This window comes from Schistocerca nitens, unplaced genomic scaffold (assembly GCF_023898315.1).
Source record: "Schistocerca nitens isolate TAMUIC-IGC-003100 unplaced genomic scaffold, iqSchNite1.1 HiC_scaffold_203, whole genome shotgun sequence".
In the NCBI taxonomy this organism is placed as follows: domain Eukaryota; kingdom Metazoa; phylum Arthropoda; class Insecta; order Orthoptera; family Acrididae; genus Schistocerca; species Schistocerca nitens.
The window spans coordinates 1-26,964 of NW_026045744.1; the positions used below are offsets into that span (position 1 = coordinate 1).

Genomic DNA, 26,964 nt, shown 5'->3' on the forward strand with positions numbered 1-26,964 from the left:
GGGTAGCGACATAAAACAAAAAAAAAAAAAAGGAAGGGAGCCAACAGCACCCGGGTTTCCCAGGCGGTCACCCATCCAAGTACTAACCGGGCCCAATGATACTTAACTTCGGTGATCGGACGAGAACCGGTGTATTTATCATGGTATGGCCGTTGGCACTCGTGTAATGTAGGAGCACGGCAGAATTCGCGTTCGGCTTTTCTCCCAACACACAAAATGTTAGTTTTCGGCCGCATTTGACGAAAGCACTTCCTTCCGCAACAGCCAGTTCCTCGAGGACGGCGCGGGGGGCGCGCCCGGCGTCCCAGCAGAGCGACGGCCGAATTAGCGGGCGCACCGCCGCGTGTGTGAGACGCACTGCTGCTCGTTGCACCTCCTGTCATTCGCTGGGCGCGTGCAGCCTTCGACACTAGCGGAGGACGCATCTTGTCCCTGGTGTCCAGCGGGGGGCCTGTGCGGGGTGTGGCAGTGTCGTGCTGGAGGGCGCCACTGGTAGCGATGTGGGCTTCCTCGCCTCGCCTCGCCTCGCCTCGCCTCGCCTCGCCTCGCCTCGCACCAGGTGTCTGCGTACTTTGCAGTGCATTCGCACCATTCGTATCCCGTCCCGACTTGTCCCGACTTTGCTCGACTGCCGCTCGCTGCCGCTCGGGTCGTGGTCCATATGACAGCGCAAGCACGACAAACGTCTGCGGGACGAGACGAGACGAGACGACTAAGGGACAAATTCGTGATTACAAATCAAATTTGGAACTCTACACTCCTACACAACAATAGGCGCTGACGTATTTCAGAAATCACCTGCCGATTCGTACTGTTTTGTCGTTTTCAAAGTCTTCTTGGCAAACTTGGTTAGCACATTCTCCCTCAAACTGAGTTAATTACTGCATTTTCGTACCATTACAGTAGTTTAAAAGGCTTAAGGAAGCATCGTTGTCACAACAGAAGGGTAGTTTGAAAATTGGGCTGGCAGGGGTAGCGACATAAAACAAAAAAAAAAAAAAGGAAGGGAGCCAACAGCACCCGGGTTTCCCAGGCGGTCACCCATCCAAGTACTAACCGGGCCCAATGATACTTAACTTCGGTGATCGGACGAGAACCGGTGTATTTATCATGGTATGGCCGTTGGCACTCGTGTAATGTAGGAGCACGGCAGAATTCGCGTTCGGCTTTTCTCCCAACACACAAAATGTTAGTTTTCGGCCGCATTTGACGAAAGCACTTCCTTCCGCAACAGCCAGTTCCTCGAGGACGGCGCGGGGGGCGCGCCCGGCGTCCCAGCAGAGCGACGGCCGAATTAGCGGGCGCACCGCCGCGTGTGTGAGACGCACTGCTGCTCGTTGCACCTCCTGTCATTCGCTGGGCGCGTGCAGCCTTCGACACTAGCGGAGGACGCATCTTGTCCCTGGTGTCCAGCGGGGGGCCTGTGCGGGGTGTGGCAGTGTCGTGCTGGAGGGCGCCACTGGTAGCGATGTGGGCTTCCTCGCCTCGCCTCGCCTCGCCTCGCCTCGCCTCGCCTCGCCTCGCACCAGGTGTCTGCGTACTTTGCAGTGCATTCGCACCATTCGTATCCCGTCCCGACTTGTCCCGACTTTGCTCGACTGCCGCTCGCTGCCGCTCGGGTCGTGGTCCATATGACAGCGCAAGCACGACAAACGTCTGCGGGACGAGACGAGACGAGACGACTAAGGGACAAATTCGTGATTACAAATCAAATTTGGAACTCTACACTCCTACACAACAATAGGCGCTGACGTATTTCAGAAATCACCTGCCGATTCGTACTGTTTTGTCGTTTTCAAAGTCTTCTTGGCAAACTTGGTTAGCACATTCTCCCTCAAACTGAGTTAATTACTGCATTTTCGTACCATTACAGTAGTTTAAAAGGCTTAAGGAAGCATCGTTGTCACAACAGAAGGGTAGTTTGAAAATTGGGCTGGCAGGGGTAGCGACATAAAACAAAAAAAAAAAAAAGGAAGGGAGCCAACAGCACCCGGGTTTCCCAGGCGGTCACCCATCCAAGTACTAACCGGGCCCAATGATACTTAACTTCGGTGATCGGACGAGAACCGGTGTATTTATCATGGTATGGCCGTTGGCACTCGTGTAATGTAGGAGCACGGCAGAATTCGCGTTCGGCTTTTCTCCCAACACACAAAATGTTAGTTTTCGGCCGCATTTGACGAAAGCACTTCCTTCCGCAACAGCCAGTTCCTCGAGGACGGCGCGGGGGGCGCGCCCGGCGTCCCAGCAGAGCGACGGCCGAATTAGCGGGCGCACCGCCGCGTGTGTGAGACGCACTGCTGCTCGTTGCACCTCCTGTCATTCGCTGGGCGCGTGCAGCCTTCGACACTAGCGGAGGACGCATCTTGTCCCTGGTGTCCAGCGGGGGGCCTGTGCGGGGTGTGGCAGTGTCGTGCTGGAGGGCGCCACTGGTAGCGATGTGGGCTTCCTCGCCTCGCCTCGCCTCGCCTCGCCTCGCCTCGCCTCGCCTCGCACCAGGTGTCTGCGTACTTTGCAGTGCATTCGCACCATTCGTATCCCGTCCCGACTTGTCCCGACTTTGCTCGACTGCCGCTCGCTGCCGCTCGGGTCGTGGTCCATATGACAGCGCAAGCACGACAAACGTCTGCGGGACGAGACGAGACGAGACGACTAAGGGACAAATTCGTGATTACAAATCAAATTTGGAACTCTACACTCCTACACAACAATAGGCGCTGACGTATTTCAGAAATCACCTGCCGATTCGTACTGTTTTGTCGTTTTCAAAGTCTTCTTGGCAAACTTGGTTAGCACATTCTCCCTCAAACTGAGTTAATTACTGCATTTTCGTACCATTACAGTAGTTTAAAAGGCTTAAGGAAGCATCGTTGTCACAACAGAAGGGTAGTTTGAAAATTGGGCTGGCAGGGGTAGCGACATAAAACAAAAAAAAAAAAAAGGAAGGGAGCCAACAGCACCCGGGTTTCCCAGGCGGTCACCCATCCAAGTACTAACCGGGCCCAATGATACTTAACTTCGGTGATCGGACGAGAACCGGTGTATTTATCATGGTATGGCCGTTGGCACTCGTGTAATGTAGGAGCACGGCAGAATTCGCGTTCGGCTTTTCTCCCAACACACAAAATGTTAGTTTTCGGCCGCATTTGACGAAAGCACTTCCTTCCGCAACAGCCAGTTCCTCGAGGACGGCGCGGGGGGCGCGCCCGGCGTCCCAGCAGAGCGACGGCCGAATTAGCGGGCGCACCGCCGCGTGTGTGAGACGCACTGCTGCTCGTTGCACCTCCTGTCATTCGCTGGGCGCGTGCAGCCTTCGACACTAGCGGAGGACGCATCTTGTCCCTGGTGTCCAGCGGGGGGCCTGTGCGGGGTGTGGCAGTGTCGTGCTGGAGGGCGCCACTGGTAGCGATGTGGGCTTCCTCGCCTCGCCTCGCCTCGCCTCGCCTCGCCTCGCCTCGCCTCGCCTCGCACCAGGTGTCTGCGTACTTTGCAGTGCATTCGCACCATTCGTATCCCGTCCCGACTTGTCCCGACTTTGCTCGACTGCCGCTCGCTGCCGCTCGGGTCGTGGTCCATATGACAGCGCAAGCACGACAAACGTCTGCGGGACGAGACGAGACGAGACGACTAAGGGACAAATTCGTGATTACAAATCAAATTTGGAACTCTACACTCCTACACAACAATAGGCGCTGACGTATTTCAGAAATCACCTGCCGATTCGTACTGTTTTGTCGTTTTCAAAGTCTTCTTGGCAAACTTGGTTAGCACATTCTCCCTCAAACTGAGTTAATTACTGCATTTTCGTACCATTACAGTAGTTTAAAAGGCTTAAGGAAGCATCGTTGTCACAACAGAAGGGTAGTTTGAAAATTGGGCTGGCAGGGGTAGCGACATAAAACAAAAAAAAAAAAAAGGAAGGGAGCCAACAGCACCCGGGTTTCCCAGGCGGTCACCCATCCAAGTACTAACCGGGCCCAATGATACTTAACTTCGGTGATCGGACGAGAACCGGTGTATTTATCATGGTATGGCCGTTGGCACTCGTGTAATGTAGGAGCACGGCAGAATTCGCGTTCGGCTTTTCTCCCAACACACAAAATGTTAGTTTTCGGCCGCATTTGACGAAAGCACTTCCTTCCGCAACAGCCAGTTCCTCGAGGACGGCGCGGGGGGCGCGCCCGGCGTCCCAGCAGAGCGACGGCCGAATTAGCGGGCGCACCGCCGCGTGTGTGAGACGCACTGCTGCTCGTTGCACCTCCTGTCATTCGCTGGGCGCGTGCAGCCTTCGACACTAGCGGAGGACGCATCTTGTCCCTGGTGTCCAGCGGGGGGCCTGTGCGGGGTGTGGCAGTGTCGTGCTGGAGGGCGCCACTGGTAGCGATGTGGGCTTCCTCGCCTCGCCTCGCCTCGCCTCGCCTCGCCTCGCCTCGCCTCGCCTCGCACCAGGTGTCTGCGTACTTTGCAGTGCATTCGCACCATTCGTATCCCGTCCCGACTTGTCCCGACTTTGCTCGACTGCCGCTCGCTGCCGCTCGGGTCGTGGTCCATATGACAGCGCAAGCACGACAAACGTCTGCGGGACGAGACGAGACGAGACGACTAAGGGACAAATTCGTGATTACAAATCAAATTTGGAACTCTACACTCCTACACAACAATAGGCGCTGACGTATTTCAGAAATCACCTGCCGATTCGTACTGTTTTGTCGTTTTCAAAGTCTTCTTGGCAAACTTGGTTAGCACATTCTCCCTCAAACTGAGTTAATTACTGCATTTTCGTACCATTACAGTAGTTTAAAAGGCTTAAGGAAGCATCGTTGTCACAACAGAAGGGTAGTTTGAAAATTGGGCTGGCAGGGGTAGCGACATAAAACAAAAAAAAAAAAAAGGAAGGGAGCCAACAGCACCCGGGTTTCCCAGGCGGTCACCCATCCAAGTACTAACCGGGCCCAATGATACTTAACTTCGGTGATCGGACGAGAACCGGTGTATTTATCATGGTATGGCCGTTGGCACTCGTGTAATGTAGGAGCACGGCAGAATTCGCGTTCGGCTTTTCTCCCAACACACAAAATGTTAGTTTTCGGCCGCATTTGACGAAAGCACTTCCTTCCGCAACAGCCAGTTCCTCGAGGACGGCGCGGGGGGCGCGCCCGGCGTCCCAGCAGAGCGACGGCCGAATTAGCGGGCGCACCGCCGCGTGTGTGAGACGCACTGCTGCTCGTTGCACCTCCTGTCATTCGCTGGGCGCGTGCAGCCTTCGACACTAGCGGAGGACGCATCTTGTCCCTGGTGTCCAGCGGGGGGCCTGTGCGGGGTGTGGCAGTGTCGTGCTGGAGGGCGCCACTGGTAGCGATGTGGGCTTCCTCGCCTCGCCTCGCCTCGCCTCGCCTCGCCTCGCCTCGCCTCGCACCAGGTGTCTGCGTACTTTGCAGTGCATTCGCACCATTCGTATCCCGTCCCGACTTGTCCCGACTTTGCTCGACTGCCGCTCGCTGCCGCTCGGGTCGTGGTCCATATGACAGCGCAAGCACGACAAACGTCTGCGGGACGAGACGAGACGAGACGACTAAGGGACAAATTCGTGATTACAAATCAAATTTGGAACTCTACACTCCTACACAACAATAGGCGCTGACGTATTTCAGAAATCACCTGCCGATTCGTACTGTTTTGTCGTTTTCAAAGTCTTCTTGGCAAACTTGGTTAGCACATTCTCCCTCAAACTGAGTTAATTACTGCATTTTCGTACCATTACAGTAGTTTAAAAGGCTTAAGGAAGCATCGTTGTCACAACAGAAGGGTAGTTTGAAAATTGGGCTGGCAGGGGTAGCGACATAAAACAAAAAAAAAAAAAAGGAAGGGAGCCAACAGCACCCGGGTTTCCCAGGCGGTCACCCATCCAAGTACTAACCGGGCCCAATGATACTTAACTTCGGTGATCGGACGAGAACCGGTGTATTTATCATGGTATGGCCGTTGGCACTCGTGTAATGTAGGAGCACGGCAGAATTCGCGTTCGGCTTTTCTCCCAACACACAAAATGTTAGTTTTCGGCCGCATTTGACGAAAGCACTTCCTTCCGCAACAGCCAGTTCCTCGAGGACGGCGCGGGGGGCGCGCCCGGCGTCCCAGCAGAGCGACGGCCGAATTAGCGGGCGCACCGCCGCGTGTGTGAGACGCACTGCTGCTCGTTGCACCTCCTGTCATTCGCTGGGCGCGTGCAGCCTTCGACACTAGCGGAGGACGCATCTTGTCCCTGGTGTCCAGCGGGGGGCCTGTGCGGGGTGTGGCAGTGTCGTGCTGGAGGGCGCCACTGGTAGCGATGTGGGCTTCCTCGCCTCGCCTCGCCTCGCCTCGCCTCGCCTCGCCTCGCCTCGCACCAGGTGTCTGCGTACTTTGCAGTGCATTCGCACCATTCGTATCCCGTCCCGACTTGTCCCGACTTTGCTCGACTGCCGCTCGCTGCCGCTCGGGTCGTGGTCCATATGACAGCGCAAGCACGACAAACGTCTGCGGGACGAGACGAGACGAGACGACTAAGGGACAAATTCGTGATTACAAATCAAATTTGGAACTCTACACTCCTACACAACAATAGGCGCTGACGTATTTCAGAAATCACCTGCCGATTCGTACTGTTTTGTCGTTTTCAAAGTCTTCTTGGCAAACTTGGTTAGCACATTCTCCCTCAAACTGAGTTAATTACTGCATTTTCGTACCATTACAGTAGTTTAAAAGGCTTAAGGAAGCATCGTTGTCACAACAGAAGGGTAGTTTGAAAATTGGGCTGGCAGGGGTAGCGACATAAAACAAAAAAAAAAAAAAGGAAGGGAGCCAACAGCACCCGGGTTTCCCAGGCGGTCACCCATCCAAGTACTAACCGGGCCCAATGATACTTAACTTCGGTGATCGGACGAGAACCGGTGTATTTATCATGGTATGGCCGTTGGCACTCGTGTAATGTAGGAGCACGGCAGAATTCGCGTTCGGCTTTTCTCCCAACACACAAAATGTTAGTTTTCGGCCGCATTTGACGAAAGCACTTCCTTCCGCAACAGCCAGTTCCTCGAGGACGGCGCGGGGGGCGCGCCCGGCGTCCCAGCAGAGCGACGGCCGAATTAGCGGGCGCACCGCCGCGTGTGTGAGACGCACTGCTGCTCGTTGCACCTCCTGTCATTCGCTGGGCGCGTGCAGCCTTCGACACTAGCGGAGGACGCATCTTGTCCCTGGTGTCCAGCGGGGGGCCTGTGCGGGGTGTGGCAGTGTCGTGCTGGAGGGCGCCACTGGTAGCGATGTGGGCTTCCTCGCCTCGCCTCGCCTCGCCTCGCCTCGCCTCGCCTCGCCTCGCCTCGCACCAGGTGTCTGCGTACTTTGCAGTGCATTCGCACCATTCGTATCCCGTCCCGACTTGTCCCGACTTTGCTCGACTGCCGCTCGCTGCCGCTCGGGTCGTGGTCCATATGACAGCGCAAGCACGACAAACGTCTGCGGGACGAGACGAGACGAGACGACTAAGGGACAAATTCGTGATTACAAATCAAATTTGGAACTCTACACTCCTACACAACAATAGGCGCTGACGTATTTCAGAAATCACCTGCCGATTCGTACTGTTTTGTCGTTTTCAAAGTCTTCTTGGCAAACTTGGTTAGCACATTCTCCCTCAAACTGAGTTAATTACTGCATTTTCGTACCATTACAGTAGTTTAAAAGGCTTAAGGAAGCATCGTTGTCACAACAGAAGGGTAGTTTGAAAATTGGGCTGGCAGGGGTAGCGACATAAAACAAAAAAAAAAAAAAGGAAGGGAGCCAACAGCACCCGGGTTTCCCAGGCGGTCACCCATCCAAGTACTAACCGGGCCCAATGATACTTAACTTCGGTGATCGGACGAGAACCGGTGTATTTATCATGGTATGGCCGTTGGCACTCGTGTAATGTAGGAGCACGGCAGAATTCGCGTTCGGCTTTTCTCCCAACACACAAAATGTTAGTTTTCGGCCGCATTTGACGAAAGCACTTCCTTCCGCAACAGCCAGTTCCTCGAGGACGGCGCGGGGGGCGCGCCCGGCGTCCCAGCAGAGCGACGGCCGAATTAGCGGGCGCACCGCCGCGTGTGTGAGACGCACTGCTGCTCGTTGCACCTCCTGTCATTCGCTGGGCGCGTGCAGCCTTCGACACTAGCGGAGGACGCATCTTGTCCCTGGTGTCCAGCGGGGGGCCTGTGCGGGGTGTGGCAGTGTCGTGCTGGAGGGCGCCACTGGTAGCGATGTGGGCTTCCTCGCCTCGCCTCGCCTCGCCTCGCCTCGCCTCGCCTCGCCTCGCACCAGGTGTCTGCGTACTTTGCAGTGCATTCGCACCATTCGTATCCCGTCCCGACTTGTCCCGACTTTGCTCGACTGCCGCTCGCTGCCGCTCGGGTCGTGGTCCATATGACAGCGCAAGCACGACAAACGTCTGCGGGACGAGACGAGACGAGACGACTAAGGGACAAATTCGTGATTACAAATCAAATTTGGAACTCTACACTCCTACACAACAATAGGCGCTGACGTATTTCAGAAATCACCTGCCGATTCGTACTGTTTTGTCGTTTTCAAAGTCTTCTTGGCAAACTTGGTTAGCACATTCTCCCTCAAACTGAGTTAATTACTGCATTTTCGTACCATTACAGTAGTTTAAAAGGCTTAAGGAAGCATCGTTGTCACAACAGAAGGGTAGTTTGAAAATTGGGCTGGCAGGGGTAGCGACATAAAACAAAAAAAAAAAAAAGGAAGGGAGCCAACAGCACCCGGGTTTCCCAGGCGGTCACCCATCCAAGTACTAACCGGGCCCAATGATACTTAACTTCGGTGATCGGACGAGAACCGGTGTATTTATCATGGTATGGCCGTTGGCACTCGTGTAATGTAGGAGCACGGCAGAATTCGCGTTCGGCTTTTCTCCCAACACACAAAATGTTAGTTTTCGGCCGCATTTGACGAAAGCACTTCCTTCCGCAACAGCCAGTTCCTCGAGGACGGCGCGGGGGGCGCGCCCGGCGTCCCAGCAGAGCGACGGCCGAATTAGCGGGCGCACCGCCGCGTGTGTGAGACGCACTGCTGCTCGTTGCACCTCCTGTCATTCGCTGGGCGCGTGCAGCCTTCGACACTAGCGGAGGACGCATCTTGTCCCTGGTGTCCAGCGGGGGGCCTGTGCGGGGTGTGGCAGTGTCGTGCTGGAGGGCGCCACTGGTAGCGATGTGGGCTTCCTCGCCTCGCCTCGCCTCGCCTCGCCTCGCCTCGCCTCGCCTCGCACCAGGTGTCTGCGTACTTTGCAGTGCATTCGCACCATTCGTATCCCGTCCCGACTTGTCCCGACTTTGCTCGACTGCCGCTCGCTGCCGCTCGGGTCGTGGTCCATATGACAGCGCAAGCACGACAAACGTCTGCGGGACGAGACGAGACGAGACGACTAAGGGACAAATTCGTGATTACAAATCAAATTTGGAACTCTACACTCCTACACAACAATAGGCGCTGACGTATTTCAGAAATCACCTGCCGATTCGTACTGTTTTGTCGTTTTCAAAGTCTTCTTGGCAAACTTGGTTAGCACATTCTCCCTCAAACTGAGTTAATTACTGCATTTTCGTACCATTACAGTAGTTTAAAAGGCTTAAGGAAGCATCGTTGTCACAACAGAAGGGTAGTTTGAAAATTGGGCTGGCAGGGGTAGCGACATAAAACAAAAAAAAAAAAAAGGAAGGGAGCCAACAGCACCCGGGTTTCCCAGGCGGTCACCCATCCAAGTACTAACCGGGCCCAATGATACTTAACTTCGGTGATCGGACGAGAACCGGTGTATTTATCATGGTATGGCCGTTGGCACTCGTGTAATGTAGGAGCACGGCAGAATTCGCGTTCGGCTTTTCTCCCAACACACAAAATGTTAGTTTTCGGCCGCATTTGACGAAAGCACTTCCTTCCGCAACAGCCAGTTCCTCGAGGACGGCGCGGGGGGCGCGCCCGGCGTCCCAGCAGAGCGACGGCCGAATTAGCGGGCGCACCGCCGCGTGTGTGAGACGCACTGCTGCTCGTTGCACCTCCTGTCATTCGCTGGGCGCGTGCAGCCTTCGACACTAGCGGAGGACGCATCTTGTCCCTGGTGTCCAGCGGGGGGCCTGTGCGGGGTGTGGCAGTGTCGTGCTGGAGGGCGCCACTGGTAGCGATGTGGGCTTCCTCGCCTCGCCTCGCCTCGCCTCGCCTCGCCTCGCCTCGCCTCGCACCAGGTGTCTGCGTACTTTGCAGTGCATTCGCACCATTCGTATCCCGTCCCGACTTGTCCCGACTTTGCTCGACTGCCGCTCGCTGCCGCTCGGGTCGTGGTCCATATGACAGCGCAAGCACGACAAACGTCTGCGGGACGAGACGAGACGAGACGACTAAGGGACAAATTCGTGATTACAAATCAAATTTGGAACTCTACACTCCTACACAACAATAGGCGCTGACGTATTTCAGAAATCACCTGCCGATTCGTACTGTTTTGTCGTTTTCAAAGTCTTCTTGGCAAACTTGGTTAGCACATTCTCCCTCAAACTGAGTTAATTACTGCTCCCTCAAACTGAGTTAATTACTGCATTTTCGTACCATTACAGTAGTTTAAAAGGCTTAAGGAAGCATCGTTGTCACAACAGAAGGGTAGTTTGAAAATTGGGCTGGCAGGGGTAGCGACATAAAACAAAAAAAAAAAAAAAGGAAGGGAGCCAACAGCACCCGGGTTTCCCAGGCGGTCACCCATCCAAGTACTAACCGGGCCCAATGATACTTAACTTCGGTGATCGGACGAGAACCGGTGTATTTATCATGGTATGGCCGTTGGCACTCGTGTAATGTAGGAGCACGGCAGAATTCGCGTTCGGCTTTTCTCCCAACACACAAAATGTTAGTTTTCGGCCGCATTTGACGAAAGCACTTCCTTCCGCAACAGCCAGTTCCTCGAGGACGGCGCGGGGGGCGCGCCCGGCGTCCCAGCAGAGCGACGGCCGAATTAGCGGGCGCACCGCCGCGTGTGTGAGACGCACTGCTGCTCGTTGCACCTCCTGTCATTCGCTGGGCGCGTGCAGCCTTCGACACTAGCGGAGGACGCATCTTGTCCCTGGTGTCCAGCGGGGGGCCTGTGCGGGGTGTGGCAGTGTCGTGCTGGAGGGCGCCACTGGTAGCGATGTGGGCTTCCTCGCCTCGCCTCGCCTCGCCTCGCCTCGCCTCGCCTCGCCTCGCACCAGGTGTCTGCGTACTTTGCAGTGCATTCGCACCATTCGTATCCCGTCCCGACTTGTCCCGACTTTGCTCGACTGCCGCTCGCTGCCGCTCGGGTCGTGGTCCATATGACAGCGCAAGCACGACAAACGTCTGCGGGACGAGACGAGACGAGACGACTAAGGGACAAATTCGTGATTACAAATCAAATTTGGAACTCTACACTCCTACACAACAATAGGCGCTGACGTATTTCAGAAATCACCTGCCGATTCGTACTGTTTTGTCGTTTTCAAAGTCTTCTTGGCAAACTTGGTTAGCACATTCTCCCTCAAACTGAGTTAATTACTGCATTTTCGTACCATTACAGTAGTTTAAAAGGCTTAAGGAAGCATCGTTGTCACAACAGAAGGGTAGTTTGAAAATTGGGCTGGCAGGGGTAGCGACATAAAACAAAAAAAAAAAAAAGGAAGGGAGCCAACAGCACCCGGGTTTCCCAGGCGGTCACCCATCCAAGTACTAACCGGGCCCAATGATACTTAACTTCGGTGATCGGACGAGAACCGGTGTATTTATCATGGTATGGCCGTTGGCACTCGTGTAATGTAGGAGCACGGCAGAATTCGCGTTCGGCTTTTCTCCCAACACACAAAATGTTAGTTTTCGGCCGCATTTGACGAAAGCACTTCCTTCCGCAACAGCCAGTTCCTCGAGGACGGCGCGGGGGGCGCGCCCGGCGTCCCAGCAGAGCGACGGCCGAATTAGCGGGCGCACCGCCGCGTGTGTGAGACGCACTGCTGCTCGTTGCACCTCCTGTCATTCGCTGGGCGCGTGCAGCCTTCGACACTAGCGGAGGACGCATCTTGTCCCTGGTGTCCAGCGGGGGGCCTGTGCGGGGTGTGGCAGTGTCGTGCTGGAGGGCGCCACTGGTAGCGATGTGGGCTTCCTCGCCTCGCCTCGCCTCGCCTCGCCTCGCCTCGCCTCGCCTCGCACCAGGTGTCTGCGTACTTTGCAGTGCATTCGCACCATTCGTATCCCGTCCCGACTTGTCCCGACTTTGCTCGACTGCCGCTCGCTGCCGCTCGGGTCGTGGTCCATATGACAGCGCAAGCACGACAAACGTCTGCGGGACGAGACGAGACGAGACGACTAAGGGACAAATTCGTGATTACAAATCAAATTTGGAACTCTACACTCCTACACAACAATAGGCGCTGACGTATTTCAGAAATCACCTGCCGATTCGTACTGTTTTTTTCAAAGTCTTCTTGGCAAACTTGGTTAGCACATTCTCCCTCAAACTGAGTTAATTACTGCATTTTCGTACCATTACAGTAGTTTAAAAGGCTTAAGGAAGCATCGTTGTCACAACAGAAGGGTAGTTTGAAAATTGGGCTGGCAGGGGTAGCGACATAAAACAAAAAAAAAAAAAAAGGAAGGGAGCCAACAGCACCCGGGTTTCCCAGGCGGTCACCCATCCAAGTACTAACCGGGCCCAATGATACTTAACTTCGGTGATCGGACGAGAACCGGTGTATTTATCATGGTATGGCCGTTGGCACTCGTGTAATGTAGGAGCACGGCAGAATTCGCGTTCGGCTTTTCTCCCAACACACAAAATGTTAGTTTTCGGCCGCATTTGACGAAAGCACTTCCTTCCGCAACAGCCAGTTCCTCGAGGACGGCGCGGGGGGCGCGCCCGGCGTCCCAGCAGAGCGACGGCCGAATTAGCGGGCGCACCGCCGCGTGTGTGAGACGCACTGCTGCTCGTTGCACCTCCTGTCATTCGCTGGGCGCGTGCAGCCTTCGACACTAGCGGAGGACGCATCTTGTCCCTGGTGTCCAGCGGGGGGCCTGTGCGGGGTGTGGCAGTGTCGTGCTGGAGGGCGCCACTGGTAGCGATGTGGGCTTCCTCGCCTCGCCTCGCCTCGCCTCGCCTCGCCTCGCCTCGCCTCGCCTCGCACCAGGTGTCTGCGTACTTTGCAGTGCATTCGCACCATTCGTATCCCGTCCCGACTTGTCCCGACTTTGCTCGACTGCCGCTCGCTGCCGCTCGGGTCGTGGTCCATATGACAGCGCAAGCACGACAAACGTCTGCGGGACGAGACGAGACGAGACGACTAAGGGACAAATTCGTGATTACAAATCAAATTTGGAACTCTACACTCCTACACAACAATAGGCGCTGACGTATTTCAGAAATCACCTGCCGATTCGTACTGTTTTGTCGTTTTCAAAGTCTTCTTGGCAAACTTGGTTAGCACATTCTCCCTCAAACTGAGTTAATTACTGCATTTTCGTACCATTACAGTAGTTTAAAAGGCTTAAGGAAGCATCGTTGTCACAACAGAAGGGTAGTTTGAAAATTGGGCTGGCAGGGGTAGCGACATAAAACAAAAAAAAAAAAAAGGAAGGGAGCCAACAGCACCCGGGTTTCCCAGGCGGTCACCCATCCAAGTACTAACCGGGCCCAATGATACTTAACTTCGGTGATCGGACGAGAACCGGTGTATTTATCATGGTATGGCCGTTGGCACTCGTGTAATGTAGGAGCACGGCAGAATTCGCGTTCGGCTTTTCTCCCAACACACAAAATGTTAGTTTTCGGCCGCATTTGACGAAAGCACTTCCTTCCGCAACAGCCAGTTCCTCGAGGACGGCGCGGGGGGCGCGCCCGGCGTCCCAGCAGAGCGACGGCCGAATTAGCGGGCGCACCGCCGCGTGTGTGAGACGCACTGCTGCTCGTTGCACCTCCTGTCATTCGCTGGGCGCGTGCAGCCTTCGACACTAGCGGAGGACGCATCTTGTCCCTGGTGTCCAGCGGGGGGCCTGTGCGGGGTGTGGCAGTGTCGTGCTGGAGGGCGCCACTGGTAGCGATGTGGGCTTCCTCGCCTCGCCTCGCCTCGCCTCGCCTCGCACCAGGTGTCTGCGTACTTTGCAGTGCATTCGCACCATTCGTATCCCGTCCCGACTTGTCCCGACTTTGCTCGACTGCCGCTCGCTGCCGCTCGGGTCGTGGTCCATATGACAGCGCAAGCACGACAAACGTCTGCGGGACGAGACGAGACGAGACGACTAAGGGACAAATTCGTGATTACAAATCAAATTTGGAACTCTACACTCCTACACAACAATAGGCGCTGACGTATTTCAGAAATCACCTGCCGATTCGTACTGTTTTGTCGTTTTCAAAGTCTTCTTGGCAAACTTGGTTAGCACATTCTCCCTCAAACTGAGTTAATTACTGCATTTTCGTACCATTACAGTAGTTTAAAAGGCTTAAGGAAGCATCGTTGTCACAACAGAAGGGTAGTTTGAAAATTGGGCTGGCAGGGGTAGCGACATAAAACAAAAAAAAAAAAAAGGAAGGGAGCCAACAGCACCCGGGTTTCCCAGGCGGTCACCCATCCAAGTACTAACCGGGCCCAATGATACTTAACTTCGGTGATCGGACGAGAACCGGTGTATTTATCATGGTATGGCCGTTGGCACTCGTGTAATGTAGGAGCACGGCAGAATTCGCGTTCGGCTTTTCTCCCAACACACAAAATGTTAGTTTTCGGCCGCATTTGACGAAAGCACTTCCTTCCGCAACAGCCAGTTCCTCGAGGACGGCGCGGGGGGCGCGCCCGGCGTCCCAGCAGAGCGACGGCCGAATTAGCGGGCGCACCGCCGCGTGTGTGAGACGCACTGCTGCTCGTTGCACCTCCTGTCATTCGCTGGGCGCGTGCAGCCTTCGACACTAGCGGAGGACGCATCTTGTCCCTGGTGTCCAGCGGGGGGCCTGTGCGGGGTGTGGCAGTGTCGTGCTGGAGGGCGCCACTGGTAGCGATGTGGGCTTCCTCGCCTCGCCTCGCCTCGCCTCGCCTCGCACCAGGTGTCTGCGTACTTTGCAGTGCATTCGCACCATTCGTATCCCGTCCCGACTTGTCCCGACTTTGCTCGACTGCCGCTCGCTGCCGCTCGGGTCGTGGTCCATATGACAGCGCAAGCACGACAAACGTCTGCGGGACGAGACGAGACGAGACGACTAAGGGACAAATTCGTGATTACAAATCAAATTTGGAACTCTACACTCCTACACAACAATAGGCGCTGACGTATTTCAGAAATCACCTGCCGATTCGTACTGTTTTGTCGTTTTCAAAGTCTTCTTGGCAAACTTGGTTAGCACATTCTCCCTCAAACTGAGTTAATTACTGCATTTTCGTACCATTACAGTAGTTTAAAAGGCTTAAGGAAGCATCGTTGTCACAACAGAAGGGTAGTTTGAAAATTGGGCTGGCAGGGGTAGCGACATAAAACAAAAAAAAAAAAAAGGAAGGGAGCCAACAGCACCCGGGTTTCCCAGGCGGTCACCCATCCAAGTACTAACCGGGCCCAATGATACTTAACTTCGGTGATCGGACGAGAACCGGTGTATTTATCATGGTATGGCCGTTGGCACTCGTGTAATGTAGGAGCACGGCAGAATTCGCGTTCGGCTTTTCTCCCAACACACAAAATGTTAGTTTTCGGCCGCATTTGACGAAAGCACTTCCTTCCGCAACAGCCAGTTCCTCGAGGACGGCGCGGGGGGCGCGCCCGGCGTCCCAGCAGAGCGACGGCCGAATTAGCGGGCGCACCGCCGCGTGTGTGAGACGCACTGCTGCTCGTTGCACCTCCTGTCATTCGCTGGGCGCGTGCAGCCTTCGACACTAGCGGAGGACGCATCTTGTCCCTGGTGTCCAGCGGGGGGCCTGTGCGGGGTGTGGCAGTGTCGTGCTGGAGGGCGCCACTGGTAGCGATGTGGGCTTCCTCGCCTCGCCTCGCCTCGCCTCGCCTCGCCTCGCCTCGCCTCGCACCAGGTGTCTGCGTACTTTGCAGTGCATTCGCACCATTCGTATCCCGTCCCGACTTGTCCCGACTTTGCTCGACTGCCGCTCGCTGCCGCTCGGGTCGTGGTCCATATGACAGCGCAAGCACGACAAACGTCTGCGGGACGAGACGAGACGAGACGACTAAGGGACAAATTCGTGATTACAAATCAAATTTGGAACTCTACACTCCTACACAACAATAGGCGCTGACGTATTTCAGAAATCACCTGCCGATTCGTACTGTTTTGTCGTTTTCAAAGTCTTCTTGGCAAACTTGGTTAGCACATTCTCCCTCAAACTGAGTTAATTACTGCATTTTCGTACCATTACAGTAGTTTAAAAGGCTTAAGGAAGCATCGTTGTCACAACAGAAGGGTAGTTTGAAAATTGGGCTGGCAGGGGTAGCGACATAAAACAAAAAAAAAAAAAAGGAAGGGAGCCAACAGCACCTTTTTTTTTTTTTTTTTTTTTTTTTTTTCGGGCCTCCCATCTCCCCTTATAGCCCGGCCGTATCGCTCTCCACAAAACGCCTTCTATTGGCGAGCTTCATGAGCTATAAAGGTGCTGTTGACTCCATGTCCCATGACGAACAGATGAAAAAGAAATAGTATCCTCTGTAGGTAGCTGTGAGATTATCGACGTCCGTCGGGAGAAAGCGGCAGAAGCCAAAAAAGAATCCATAAACCATGAAATCTTCTAAATGACAACAATAAAGCCACCAGAAAAAGCAAGGTGCCAGAATAGAAAAATAGAAAATAGAAAAATAGAAAAATAGAAAAATATAAAAATTAAGCCATTTCCTCAGGTGCTCTATTACTGGAAAAGTCCTACATCAGTAAAGCTGAGGAGGAAAGTCCAAGTGGATAAATAAAGCTAAAAAGGAGAAAATTAAAGGCACTGCGTGGTAACACTAAAAGGAGACTCAAAACATCACTGCCGCCATATGGGAGACCTACATGAGGAAGGCAGTTCTGCTGAAAGAAAAGTGCCGCGGTCCACAGCATAAAAATAATCAAAAACAAGAAGAAACTGACTATACCAGTAAGGAGAAATAACACAAAGAAGAAAAATAAGAGGTCCTCTGATTACACGTATGACGATAATTGGTCGTTCCTGGAAAAACACATCTCGAGCGGTCACAGTAGAAAAAGTATACCAAAACATGTTACGTAGCCATCGACATCCGGGTAAAAGCATGATCAAGGGCAACCTTCAAAAAATTCGCGAATGTAGCACGATAACCAGGCATAGCTTCAGTCTGGTCATGCTGAGTCCATAAGTAAGTGAGATAGTCAAATTCGGTTGTCAATTTGAGGGTAAATAATGCAAAAACGGTATGACCCAGGAGCCACACCGTGGCATTTCTCTTAGTAGTCGGGTAGGCGGCGCACTGTGGGATTAAAGCGTCGGTCGGCAAGACAGAACGCGTATCCACCCGATTGATAAGTCGAATCATATCGCTGGCGGTATTCCAAACACTGGAATAGTGGCCACACACAAAACGGTGTTCAAGTGTATCGTCCACAGCACACAAGTCACAAGCTCCAGACGAGATGAGATGAATGGAGTGGAGCTTCTCATTCGTAGGGAAGGTACGATGCACGACCTTGTACCACACGGCGTGTACAGAGGGAGGAAGAACATTGCTGGCAAGATTTCGCCATACCGTGGCCCAGTTATACCACGGTAGCCGATACTCCCACTTACAACGCACAGGAGACCCACGGAAAGCAGAAACGACGTCGCAGACTCGAAGGCTGGGAACGTCACAGAGCTCCAGGTAGCTGTTGTCCATATAGTAGCGACGCACATAATTAAGATAAAAGGGAATGTGCGAAACATTCACCGGCGCCGCTGCAGACGTAGGACGATACAGATTAAAGACCGCCGCAGTAGTACCATTCGGGGCCCTCTCCATAACAACAGTGGTCCGTTTCCAAAGGAGAGCAGAACACTTCGCGCGAAGATCTACGAGGCCCAAACCACCATCTGTTGGGCTTAGAGTACAGGTGTCATACGAGACTTTAAAAATGTCACCTCGCCATAAAAACCAATACACCGCCTGCTTGAGGGCACGTTCCAATTGCCGAGGCAGTGGAAGGACCTGCGCGAGATACCACGCCCTGGCCAGAATGGTAGTATTGATCAAGGCGACCTTATCACGAAGCGCCAACGTGCGAGCCGCATAGATCTTGGCAACAGCACGCACCTTGTGCAGCGTGGACCGCCAATTAAGCGCTTCCATGCGTTGCGGGTGAGAAGAAAAAAGCACGCCCAGGACTTTTTGCTGTTCACGGACACAGAACCAGTTCCGCTGTAAGGACCGTGCGCGGGGTGTAAGAGGCAAACAAACAGTCTTAGCAGGGTTAACAATGGCACCTGTGGCTTTTTCAAATCGCTGCAGCGCGCCATATAAAGTGTCAACGTCTTCAGAACGGCTAAGAAAAACACCAAGGTCGTCGGCATATGCTTTGCAAATGAGGCGGGTCGTCCCTATCTGAATGCCGCGGCATTCCCGGCCAATAATTCGCAGCAACGGATCTAAAGCTACAGAAAAAAGAGCCATCGAAAGGGGACACCCCTGCCGCACCGAGCGCCCAACACGGAAAGCCGGCGTCAAGCGGCCATTGACACTAACACGGGACGTCGCATTCTGTAAAAGATGCTTTACCACAGTCGTAAACTTAAGACCGAAGCCCATCCGCACAAGAACCTGGCGGAGGTAGACATGGCTAATGCGGTCGAAAGCATTTTTGAAATCAATTAATAAGATGGCAGCTATCGGCAGTCGCGCACTTTTAACAAAGCCGATACAGTCGCGATAGGCGAGGACGGCGTCAAAAATGTTTCGTCCCTGCACCGCACATGATTGACCGTCACTGAGGACCGACGGTAAAACAACCTTAAGGCGTTGAGCCACACAGCGTGTCACAATCTTAAAGTCCGCGTTAAGTAAAGTTATTGGCCGAACAGCGTCAATACAGGGCGTCGCAGACGACTTAGGTACTAAGGTCACTACCCCCTCCTCAAAAGCAGCAGGGATAACAGCACCATCCCGTATTTCATTTAAAAGAGCCACAAAAACATCACGAAAAAGACCATAAAATTTCAAATAAAATTCAGCAGGAATGCCGTCGGGACCAGGCGATTTACACTTAGGGCTTCGTCGGATAGCGTCGTACAGGTCGTCATGTACATAAGCAGCATTTAAATGCGTCCTATCCGTACGGGTTAAAACATGAGGGATGACTTGTAAAAAATCCCGCAACGCATCACAATCAACATCCAGCGCACGAAAAAGGGAACTAAAATGATTAAAAATATCCCGCTCAATGTCGGACTGGACAGTAGTCCGTCCACCGTCGGACTTTTTCCAGGTACCGATGTGCAGACGGGCGCGCCGCCGTCGTTCCCTTTGCAAATGATAAAGTGACAAAGGTTCGCCATCCACAACCCCCGCAGGCTGGCTGCGGACGACGGCACCGTCACTAACAGCACGCAAATCGGCGAGAAGCTTACGCTGGAATTGTTTAAAAGCGGGCAGCAAGGCAGGCTGTGACGTCACGCGCAGCGCGAGGTCTTGTAAACATGCCTGATGGAAGCGGGCCGTAGCGCGACGCCAACGAGCCGCCTCGTGGCTAAAATCCATCAAAAACCGCCTAATCACCGGCTTGGCCTCCCCGACCCACCACTCCAGCACACTACAGTCACCTCGCCGAGTCCCGATTAATTTGTGCCACAGATTGGTAAAACATGTCACAAAATGGGCGTCGTTCAATAAAGCACAATTAAATTTCCACAGATTCCTTCGTCTGGGAACACAAACCCGAGGCAATAAAAGCTGACAAAGGTAACCGGAATGATCAGAAAACACCACGGGAAACATTTCCGTGCGGCAAATACGGGCAGAAAGCGGGGCAGAAACGTAAATTCTGTCCAGGCGGCTGTGCCCCGTGGGATAAAAATGTGTAAAGTGCGTAACGTCAGGGTTGAAAACACGCCACGTATCAACGAGCTGAAAACTGCGAATCAAGTCGCCGAGCTCGCGACAAATGTTAGGACGAGGCACCTGATCGACAACATCTAATACGCAATTAAAATCGCCGCCTACAACTAAAGCATCCACGTGGCGATGTAGCAGCGCACACAATTCCTGCCCATAAAAAGCAGCCCTCGCCGGCTTATCGTTCCCAGACGGAGCATAAACGTTAACAAATACAACGCCCAGTATAGTGCAGCTAACAGCACGACCATTAGGTAGAATGCCAACATTGGAAATAGCAAGGTCAGAACGTACTAAAATGGCAGTTCCTGTACTGTGATCAGGTAAAACATTGTCAATAACAATAAAGTCACTAAAATCGTGTAAAAAGACAAGTGCATCACGCGTCACCTCTTGTAAAAAGACAACATGGCAGTGGTGATCGCGTAAAAAGTCCTTAAAAGCCAGGATCTTGCAGTGGTGACTCAACTTGTTTAGATTAAAAGTGACAATATTCCACTGGCTAAAATCGTAAGTCATAGACGCACACAATTAAGAGACACACACAAAAGTAAAAACACACATAAAACACGGAATGGGCATAAGCACAAAAGAGGAGGGGGCACAGGACACACACTACGTCTCCTCACCCTCCACAACATCCTTCGCCCACTCCGAAGGTTCGAAGGGGGAGAGGGGTGGCAGGGTGGCAGTAGCTGTCACGTCAGAGGCGCCCGACACAGAATCCCTGACGGGCATCTCTACGTCGGAGGAAGGCACCGACACGCGGTCGTGGATAGACGGACCAGCGCGACGTCGGTGTACATCCTCAGCCTTACGTTTCGTCGACATAGGTGCCGCAGTCACAGCCGAGACTGTGTCTGGCGCTAAAACAGGCACGTCTATAGAGGCGGGTTGACTCAACACAGTCCGCAGATGGCGAACAGCAACGTCACGTTGCTGCGCTGCAACACTCACATCAGCTGATTGCGCGTGGCGAGAGGAGGCACGCGGCGGCTGTTGTTGTTGTTGTTTGCGCGGCGGCTGACGCCCGGAGCCGGAAGCCTGAGGCGGCCGTAGCTCCACGTCTAGGTCGCGCCGCGCGGCACGGCGTTGCGACGCCCAAGAAGAGGCGGGGGAGCGCCCTACCGGGGACGGACTACGGTCACCTCGCGTTAAACCCCTGTCGTAAGAAGGGGAGCTACTTGCACTGCGGAAGCGTTGCCTACTGGAACTCCGAGAACGAGCTTCATCCCGTTGCGGTTTCGGTTCCACAAAAACATCGCGTGATTCCGCAACAGGAATAGGCTCAGGAACATCAGAGGGTACAACGACGGGTGCAGGCACAGAAAGAGAGGGTGCCGACTGCGACACAATAGGTGCAACAGAGTCCGAAATAGGGCGCGAAACAACATCGGTTACCGATTGCGGCACGGAGTCAGAGACAGTCTCCGACACAACAGCACCCACAACAGGTTGAATAACAGCAGGCACGTTTTCCGAAACCACGGACAAAGATTCCTGGCCGGTAGTCGCAAGAACAGAGACAGTAGCATCAGCAGACATATCCATCGCTTCCGCGGCTGCAGCAAGATTAACATCTGCCGCACGCCGCGCAAGTGCGGGGGGGGCGGAACCCAAGACCGTAGCCGCGACGGAAGCAAAACTAGCTCCTTGCAAATTGGCCTCAAGTGGTAGCTGAACAGGCCGTTTTCGCTTCGGACAATCCTGCCGATAATGTCCTACACCATTACAAAAGGAGCAAGTCTGTGGCTGGCCACTGTACGTGACAAACGCACGGTGACCGTTTACCAAAATAAAAGACGGAATATGCTGCCTAACCACCATCTTAACACTGCGCACACCGTTCTCGACTTGAAATATATACGCAGACGACCATTTCTCTTTCACAACAGATAAAACAGTGCCATATGGCCGCAAGTGACGAGAAATAGTGTCGTTGCGAATTTCAAACGGAAGGTTAAATATCCGTATTTGCCGAAGACCAAAACCAGCATGAGACACAGTGACATTACTAATATTTCCGTTAAGGTGTCGAAATCTGCGAACACCGTCATTAACAGAAACAACAGCATCACACAGATCGGAAGATTTCAGTTTTAAGAACACAGAATTTAAAAACGTATCGAACTGAATACCGAGTACATCATTAGTAGACAACAACAAATCCTCAATTATCCAACGATGGATCTCAAAAGCCGAAGGTTTCTCTACAGAACGATCAAACTCGCACTGAACATTGTTCTGTCGCTCTTCACTATCATCGTAAAGTATATCCATTACTTACAGTCAGTAGAAGTATAGCCACGTGGCAAAGTAAGCAGACGAACGCCGAGGCGCCGCCGGCCAAGTCGCACAAGGAAACACTGCACGCGAGGCACCGAGGTGTTGCCAGGCGGGCAGCCAGCCAAGTACTAACCGGGCCCAATGATACTTAACTTCGGTGATCGGACGAGAACCGGTGTATTTATCATGGTATGGCCGTTGGCACTCGTGTAATGTAGGAGCACGGCAGAATTCGCGTTCGGCTTTTCTCCCAACACACAAAATGTTAGTTTTCGGCCGCATTTGACGAAAGCACTTCCTTCCGCAACAGCCAGTTCCTCGAGGACGGCGCGGGGGGCGCGCCCGGCGTCCCAGCAGAGCGACGGCCGAATTAGCGGGCGCACCGCCGCGTGTGTGAGACGCACTGCTGCTCGTTGCACCTCCTGTCATTCGCTGGGCGCGTGCAGCCTTCGACACTAGCGGAGGACGCATCTTGTCCCTGGTGTCCAGCGGGGGGCCTGTGCGGGGTGTGGCAGTGTCGTGCTGGAGGGCGCCACTGGTAGCGATGTGGGCTTCCTCGCCTCGCCTCGCCTCGCCTCGCCTCGCCTCGCCTCGCCTCGCACCAGGTGTCTGCGTACTTTGCAGTGCATTCGCACCATTCGTATCCCGTCCCGACTTGTCCCGACTTTGCTCGACTGCCGCTCGCTGCCGCTCGGGTCGTGGTCCATATGACAGCGCAAGCACGACAAACGTCTGCGGGACGAGACGAGACGAGACGACTAAGGGACAAATTCGTGATTACAAATCAAATTTGGAACTCTACACTCCTACACAACAATAGGCGCTGACGTATTTCAGAAATCACCTGCCGATTCGTACTGTTTTGTCGTTTTCAAAGTCTTCTTGGCAAACTTGGTTAGCACATTCTCCCTCAAACTGAGTTAATTACTGCATTTTCGTACCATTACAGTAGTTTAAAAGGCTTAAGGAAGCATCGTTGTCACAACAGAAGGGTAGTTTGAAAATTGGGCTGGCAGGGGTAGCGACATAAAACAAAAAAAAAAAAAAAGGAAGGGAGCCAACAGCACCCGGGTTTCCCAGGCGGTCACCCATCCAAGTACTAACCGGGCCCAATGATACTTAACTTCGGTGATCGGACGAGAACCGGTGTATTTATCATGGTATGGCCGTTGGCACTCGTGTAATGTAGGAGCACGGCAGAATTCGCGTTCGGCTTTTCTCCCAACACACAAAATGTTAGTTTTCGGCCGCATTTGACGAAAGCACTTCCTTCCGCAACAGCCAGTTCCTCGAGGACGGCGCGGGGGGCGCGCCCGGCGTCCCAGCAGAGCGACGGCCGAATTAGCGGGCGCACCGCCGCGTGTGTGAGACGCACTGCTGCTCGTTGCACCTCCTGTCATTCGCTGGGCGCGTGCAGCCTTCGACACTAGCGGAGGACGCATCTTGTCCCTGGTGTCCAGCGGGGGGCCTGTGCGGGGTGTGGCAGTGTCGTGCTGGAGGGCGCCACTGGTAGCGATGTGGGCTTCCTCGCCTCGCCTCGCCTCGCCTCGCCTCGCCTCGCCTCGCCTCGCCTCGCACCAGGTGTCTGCGTACTTTGCAGTGCATTCGCACCATTCGTATCCCGTCCCGACTTGTCCCGACTTTGCTCGACTGCCGCTCGCTGCCGCTCGGGTCGTGGTCCATATGACAGCGCAAGCACGACAAACGTCTGCGGGACGAGACGAGACGAGACGACTAAGGGACAAATTCGTGATTACAAATCAAATTTGGAACTCTACACTCCTACACAACAATAGGCGCTGACGTATTTCAGAAATCACCTGCCGATTCGTACTGTTTTGTCGTTTTCAAAGTCTTCTTGGCAAACTTGGTTAGCACATTCTCCCTCAAACTGAGTTAATTACTGCATTTTCGTACCATTACAGTAGTTTAAAAGGCTTAAGGAAGCATCGTTGTCACAACAGAAGGGTAGTTTGAAAATTGGGCTGGCAGGGGTAGCGACATAAAACAAAAAAAAAAAAAAGGAAGGGAGCCAACAGCACCCGGGTTTCCCAGGCGGTCACCCATCCAAGTACTAACCGGGCCCAATGATACTTAACTTCGGTGATCGGACGAGAACCGGTGTATTTATCATGGTATGGCCGTTGGCACTCGTGTAATGTAGGAGCACGGCAGAATTCGCGTTCGGCTTTTCTCCCAACACACAAAATGTTAGTTTTCGGCCGCATTTGACGAAAGCACTTCCTTCCGCAACAGCCAGTTCCTCGAGGACGGCGCGGGGGGCGCGCCCGGCGTCCCAGCAGAGCGACGGCCGAATTAGCGGGCGCACCGCCGCGTGTGTGAGACGCACTGCTGCTCGTTGCACCTCCTGTCATTCGCTGGGCGCGTGCAGCCTTCGACACTAGCGGAGGACGCATCTTGTCCCTGGTGTCCAGCGGGGGGCCTGTGCGGGGTGTGGCAGTGTCGTGCTGGAGGGCGCCACTGGTAGCGATGTGGGCTTCCTCGCCTCGCCTCGCCTCGCCTCGCCTCGCCTCGCCTCGCCTCGCACCAGGTGTCTGCGTACTTTGCAGTGCATTCGCACCATTCGTATCCCGTCCCGACTTGTCCCGACTTTGCTCGACTGCCGCTCGCTGCCGCTCGGGTCGTGGTCCATATGACAGCGCAAGCACGACAAACGTCTGCGGGACGAGACGAGACGAGACGACTAAGGGACAAATTCGTGATTACAAATCAAATTTGGAACTCTACACTCCTACACAACAATAGGCGCTGACGTATTTCAGAAATCACCTGCCGATTCGTACTGTTTTGTCGTTTTCAAAGTCTTCTTGGCAAACTTGGTTAGCACATTCTCCCTCAAACTGAGTTAATTACTGCATTTTCGTACCATTACAGTAGTTTAAAAGGCTTAAGGAAGCATCGTTGTCACAACAGAAGGGTAGTTTGAAAATTGGGCTGGCAGGGGTAGCGACATAAAACAAAAAAAAAAAAAAAGGAAGGGAGCCAACAGCACCCGGGTTTCCCAGGCGGTCACCCATCCAAGTACTAACCGGGCCCAATGATACTTAACTTCGGTGATCGGACGAGAACCGGTGTATTTATCATGGTATGGCCGTTGGCACTCGTGTAATGTAGGAGCACGGCAGAATTCGCGTTCGGCTTTTCTCCCAACACACAAAATGTTAGTTTTCGGCCGCATTTGACGAAAGCACTTCCTTCCGCAACAGCCAGTTCCTCGAGGACGGCGCGGGGGGCGCGCCCGGCGTCCCAGCAGAGCGACGGCCGAATTAGCGGGCGCACCGCCGCGTGTGTGAGACGCACTGCTGCTCGTTGCACCTCCTGTCATTCGCTGGGCGCGTGCAGCCTTCGACACTAGCGGAGGACGCATCTTGTCCCTGGTGTCCAGCGGGGGGCCTGTGCGGGGTGTGGCAGTGTCGTGCTGGAGGGCGCCACTGGTAGCGATGTGGGCTTCCTCGCCTCGCCTCGCCTCGCCTCGCCTCGCCTCGCCTCGCCTCGCCTCGCACCAGGTGTCTGCGTACTTTGCAGTGCATTCGCACCATTCGTATCCCGTCCCGACTTGTCCCGACTTTGCTCGACTGCCGCTCGCTGCCGCTCGGGTCGTGGTCCATATGACAGCGCAAGCACGACAAACGTCTGCGGGACGAGACGAGACGAGACGACTAAGGGACAAATTCGTGATTACAAATCAAATTTGGAACTCTACACTCCTACACAACAATAGGCGCTGACGTATTTCAGAAATCACCTGCCGATTCGTACTGTTTTGTCGTTTTCAAAGTCTTCTTGGCAAACTTGGTTAGCACATTCTCCCTCAAACTGAGTTAATTACTGCATTTTCGTACCATTACAGTAGTTTAAAAGGCTTAAGGAAGCATCGTTGTCACAACAGAAGGGTAGTTTGAAAATTGGGCTGGCAGGGGTAGCGACATAAAACAAAAAAAAAAAAAAGGAAGGGAGCCAACAGCACCCGGGTTTCCCAGGCGGTCACCCATCCAAGTACTAACCGGGCCCAATGATACTTAACTTCGGTGATCGGACGAGAACCGGTGTATTTATCATGGTATGGCCGTTGGCACTCGTGTAATGTAGGAGCACGGCAGAATTCGCGTTCGGCTTTTCTCCCAACACACAAAATGTTAGTTTTCGGCCGCATTTGACGAAAGCACTTCCTTCCGCAACAGCCAGTTCCTCGAGGACGGCGCGGGGGGCGCGCCCGGCGTCCCAGCAGAGCGACGGCCGAATTAGCGGGCGCACCGCCGCGTGTGTGAGACGCACTGCTGCTCGTTGCACCTCCTGTCATTCGCTGGGCGCGTGCAGCCTTCGACACTAGCGGAGGACGCATCTTGTCCCTGGTGTCCAGCGGGGGGCCTGTGCGGGGTGTGGCAGTGTCGTGCTGGAGGGCGCCACTGGTAGCGATGTGGGCTTCCTCGCCTCGCCTCGCCTCGCCTCGCCTCGCCTCGCCTCGCCTCGCACCAGGTGTCTGCGTACTTTGCAGTGCATTCGCACCATTCGTATCCCGTCCCGACTTGTCCCGACTTTGCTCGACTGCCG

General features: G+C 54.0%; 21 non-coding genes and 1 pseudogene across 21 annotated transcripts; all 22 read right to left on the bottom strand.

Annotated features, from left to right (window-relative positions):
- Nucleotides 1-38: 38 nt before the first annotated feature.
- LOC126220611 (5S ribosomal RNA) lies at nucleotides 39-157 on the bottom strand. Its single transcript, XR_007542985.1, has one exon. It is a non-coding gene; the product is annotated as a 5S ribosomal RNA (ribosomal RNA).
- Nucleotides 158-1,008: 851 nt separating this feature from the next.
- On the bottom strand, nucleotides 1,009-1,127 carry LOC126220703 (5S ribosomal RNA). The gene has a single exon (XR_007543067.1). It is a non-coding gene; the product is annotated as a 5S ribosomal RNA (ribosomal RNA).
- Nucleotides 1,128-1,978: 851 nt separating this feature from the next.
- Nucleotides 1,979-2,097, bottom strand: LOC126220715 (5S ribosomal RNA). The gene has a single exon (XR_007543078.1). It is a non-coding gene; the product is annotated as a 5S ribosomal RNA (ribosomal RNA).
- An 851-nt stretch (nucleotides 2,098-2,948) lies between these two features.
- On the bottom strand, nucleotides 2,949-3,067 carry LOC126220727 (5S ribosomal RNA). The gene has a single exon (XR_007543089.1). It is a non-coding gene; the product is annotated as a 5S ribosomal RNA (ribosomal RNA).
- An 856-nt stretch (nucleotides 3,068-3,923) lies between these two features.
- On the bottom strand, nucleotides 3,924-4,042 carry LOC126220739 (5S ribosomal RNA). The gene has a single exon (XR_007543100.1). It is a non-coding gene; the product is annotated as a 5S ribosomal RNA (ribosomal RNA).
- Nucleotides 4,043-4,898: 856 nt separating this feature from the next.
- Nucleotides 4,899-5,017, bottom strand: LOC126220617 (5S ribosomal RNA). Its single transcript, XR_007542991.1, has one exon. It is a non-coding gene; the product is annotated as a 5S ribosomal RNA (ribosomal RNA).
- An 851-nt stretch (nucleotides 5,018-5,868) lies between these two features.
- LOC126220629 (5S ribosomal RNA) lies at nucleotides 5,869-5,987 on the bottom strand. Its single transcript, XR_007543002.1, has one exon. It is a non-coding gene; the product is annotated as a 5S ribosomal RNA (ribosomal RNA).
- An 851-nt stretch (nucleotides 5,988-6,838) lies between these two features.
- Nucleotides 6,839-6,957, bottom strand: LOC126220641 (5S ribosomal RNA). The gene has a single exon (XR_007543013.1). It is a non-coding gene; the product is annotated as a 5S ribosomal RNA (ribosomal RNA).
- Nucleotides 6,958-7,813: 856 nt separating this feature from the next.
- On the bottom strand, nucleotides 7,814-7,932 carry LOC126220653 (5S ribosomal RNA). Its single transcript, XR_007543024.1, has one exon. It is a non-coding gene; the product is annotated as a 5S ribosomal RNA (ribosomal RNA).
- Nucleotides 7,933-8,783: 851 nt separating this feature from the next.
- LOC126220666 (5S ribosomal RNA) lies at nucleotides 8,784-8,902 on the bottom strand. Its single transcript, XR_007543035.1, has one exon. It is a non-coding gene; the product is annotated as a 5S ribosomal RNA (ribosomal RNA).
- An 851-nt stretch (nucleotides 8,903-9,753) lies between these two features.
- On the bottom strand, nucleotides 9,754-9,872 carry LOC126220678 (5S ribosomal RNA). The gene has a single exon (XR_007543046.1). It is a non-coding gene; the product is annotated as a 5S ribosomal RNA (ribosomal RNA).
- An 877-nt stretch (nucleotides 9,873-10,749) lies between these two features.
- LOC126220690 (5S ribosomal RNA) lies at nucleotides 10,750-10,868 on the bottom strand. The gene has a single exon (XR_007543057.1). It is a non-coding gene; the product is annotated as a 5S ribosomal RNA (ribosomal RNA).
- An 851-nt stretch (nucleotides 10,869-11,719) lies between these two features.
- LOC126220700 (5S ribosomal RNA) lies at nucleotides 11,720-11,838 on the bottom strand. The gene has a single exon (XR_007543064.1). It is a non-coding gene; the product is annotated as a 5S ribosomal RNA (ribosomal RNA).
- Nucleotides 11,839-12,685: 847 nt separating this feature from the next.
- Nucleotides 12,686-12,804, bottom strand: LOC126220701 (5S ribosomal RNA). The gene has a single exon (XR_007543065.1). It is a non-coding gene; the product is annotated as a 5S ribosomal RNA (ribosomal RNA).
- Nucleotides 12,805-13,660: 856 nt separating this feature from the next.
- LOC126220702 (5S ribosomal RNA) lies at nucleotides 13,661-13,779 on the bottom strand. The gene has a single exon (XR_007543066.1). It is a non-coding gene; the product is annotated as a 5S ribosomal RNA (ribosomal RNA).
- Nucleotides 13,780-14,615: 836 nt separating this feature from the next.
- LOC126220704 (5S ribosomal RNA) lies at nucleotides 14,616-14,734 on the bottom strand. The gene has a single exon (XR_007543068.1). It is a non-coding gene; the product is annotated as a 5S ribosomal RNA (ribosomal RNA).
- An 836-nt stretch (nucleotides 14,735-15,570) lies between these two features.
- On the bottom strand, nucleotides 15,571-15,689 carry LOC126220705 (5S ribosomal RNA). The gene has a single exon (XR_007543069.1). It is a non-coding gene; the product is annotated as a 5S ribosomal RNA (ribosomal RNA).
- Nucleotides 15,690-22,477: 6,788 nt separating this feature from the next.
- Nucleotides 22,478-22,595, bottom strand: LOC126220699 (5S ribosomal RNA; annotated as a pseudogene).
- An 852-nt stretch (nucleotides 22,596-23,447) lies between these two features.
- Nucleotides 23,448-23,566, bottom strand: LOC126220706 (5S ribosomal RNA). The gene has a single exon (XR_007543070.1). It is a non-coding gene; the product is annotated as a 5S ribosomal RNA (ribosomal RNA).
- An 856-nt stretch (nucleotides 23,567-24,422) lies between these two features.
- On the bottom strand, nucleotides 24,423-24,541 carry LOC126220707 (5S ribosomal RNA). The gene has a single exon (XR_007543071.1). It is a non-coding gene; the product is annotated as a 5S ribosomal RNA (ribosomal RNA).
- Nucleotides 24,542-25,393: 852 nt separating this feature from the next.
- LOC126220708 (5S ribosomal RNA) lies at nucleotides 25,394-25,512 on the bottom strand. Its single transcript, XR_007543072.1, has one exon. It is a non-coding gene; the product is annotated as a 5S ribosomal RNA (ribosomal RNA).
- Nucleotides 25,513-26,368: 856 nt separating this feature from the next.
- LOC126220710 (5S ribosomal RNA) lies at nucleotides 26,369-26,487 on the bottom strand. Its single transcript, XR_007543073.1, has one exon. It is a non-coding gene; the product is annotated as a 5S ribosomal RNA (ribosomal RNA).
- Between the last annotated feature and the right edge of the window lie 477 nt (nucleotides 26,488-26,964).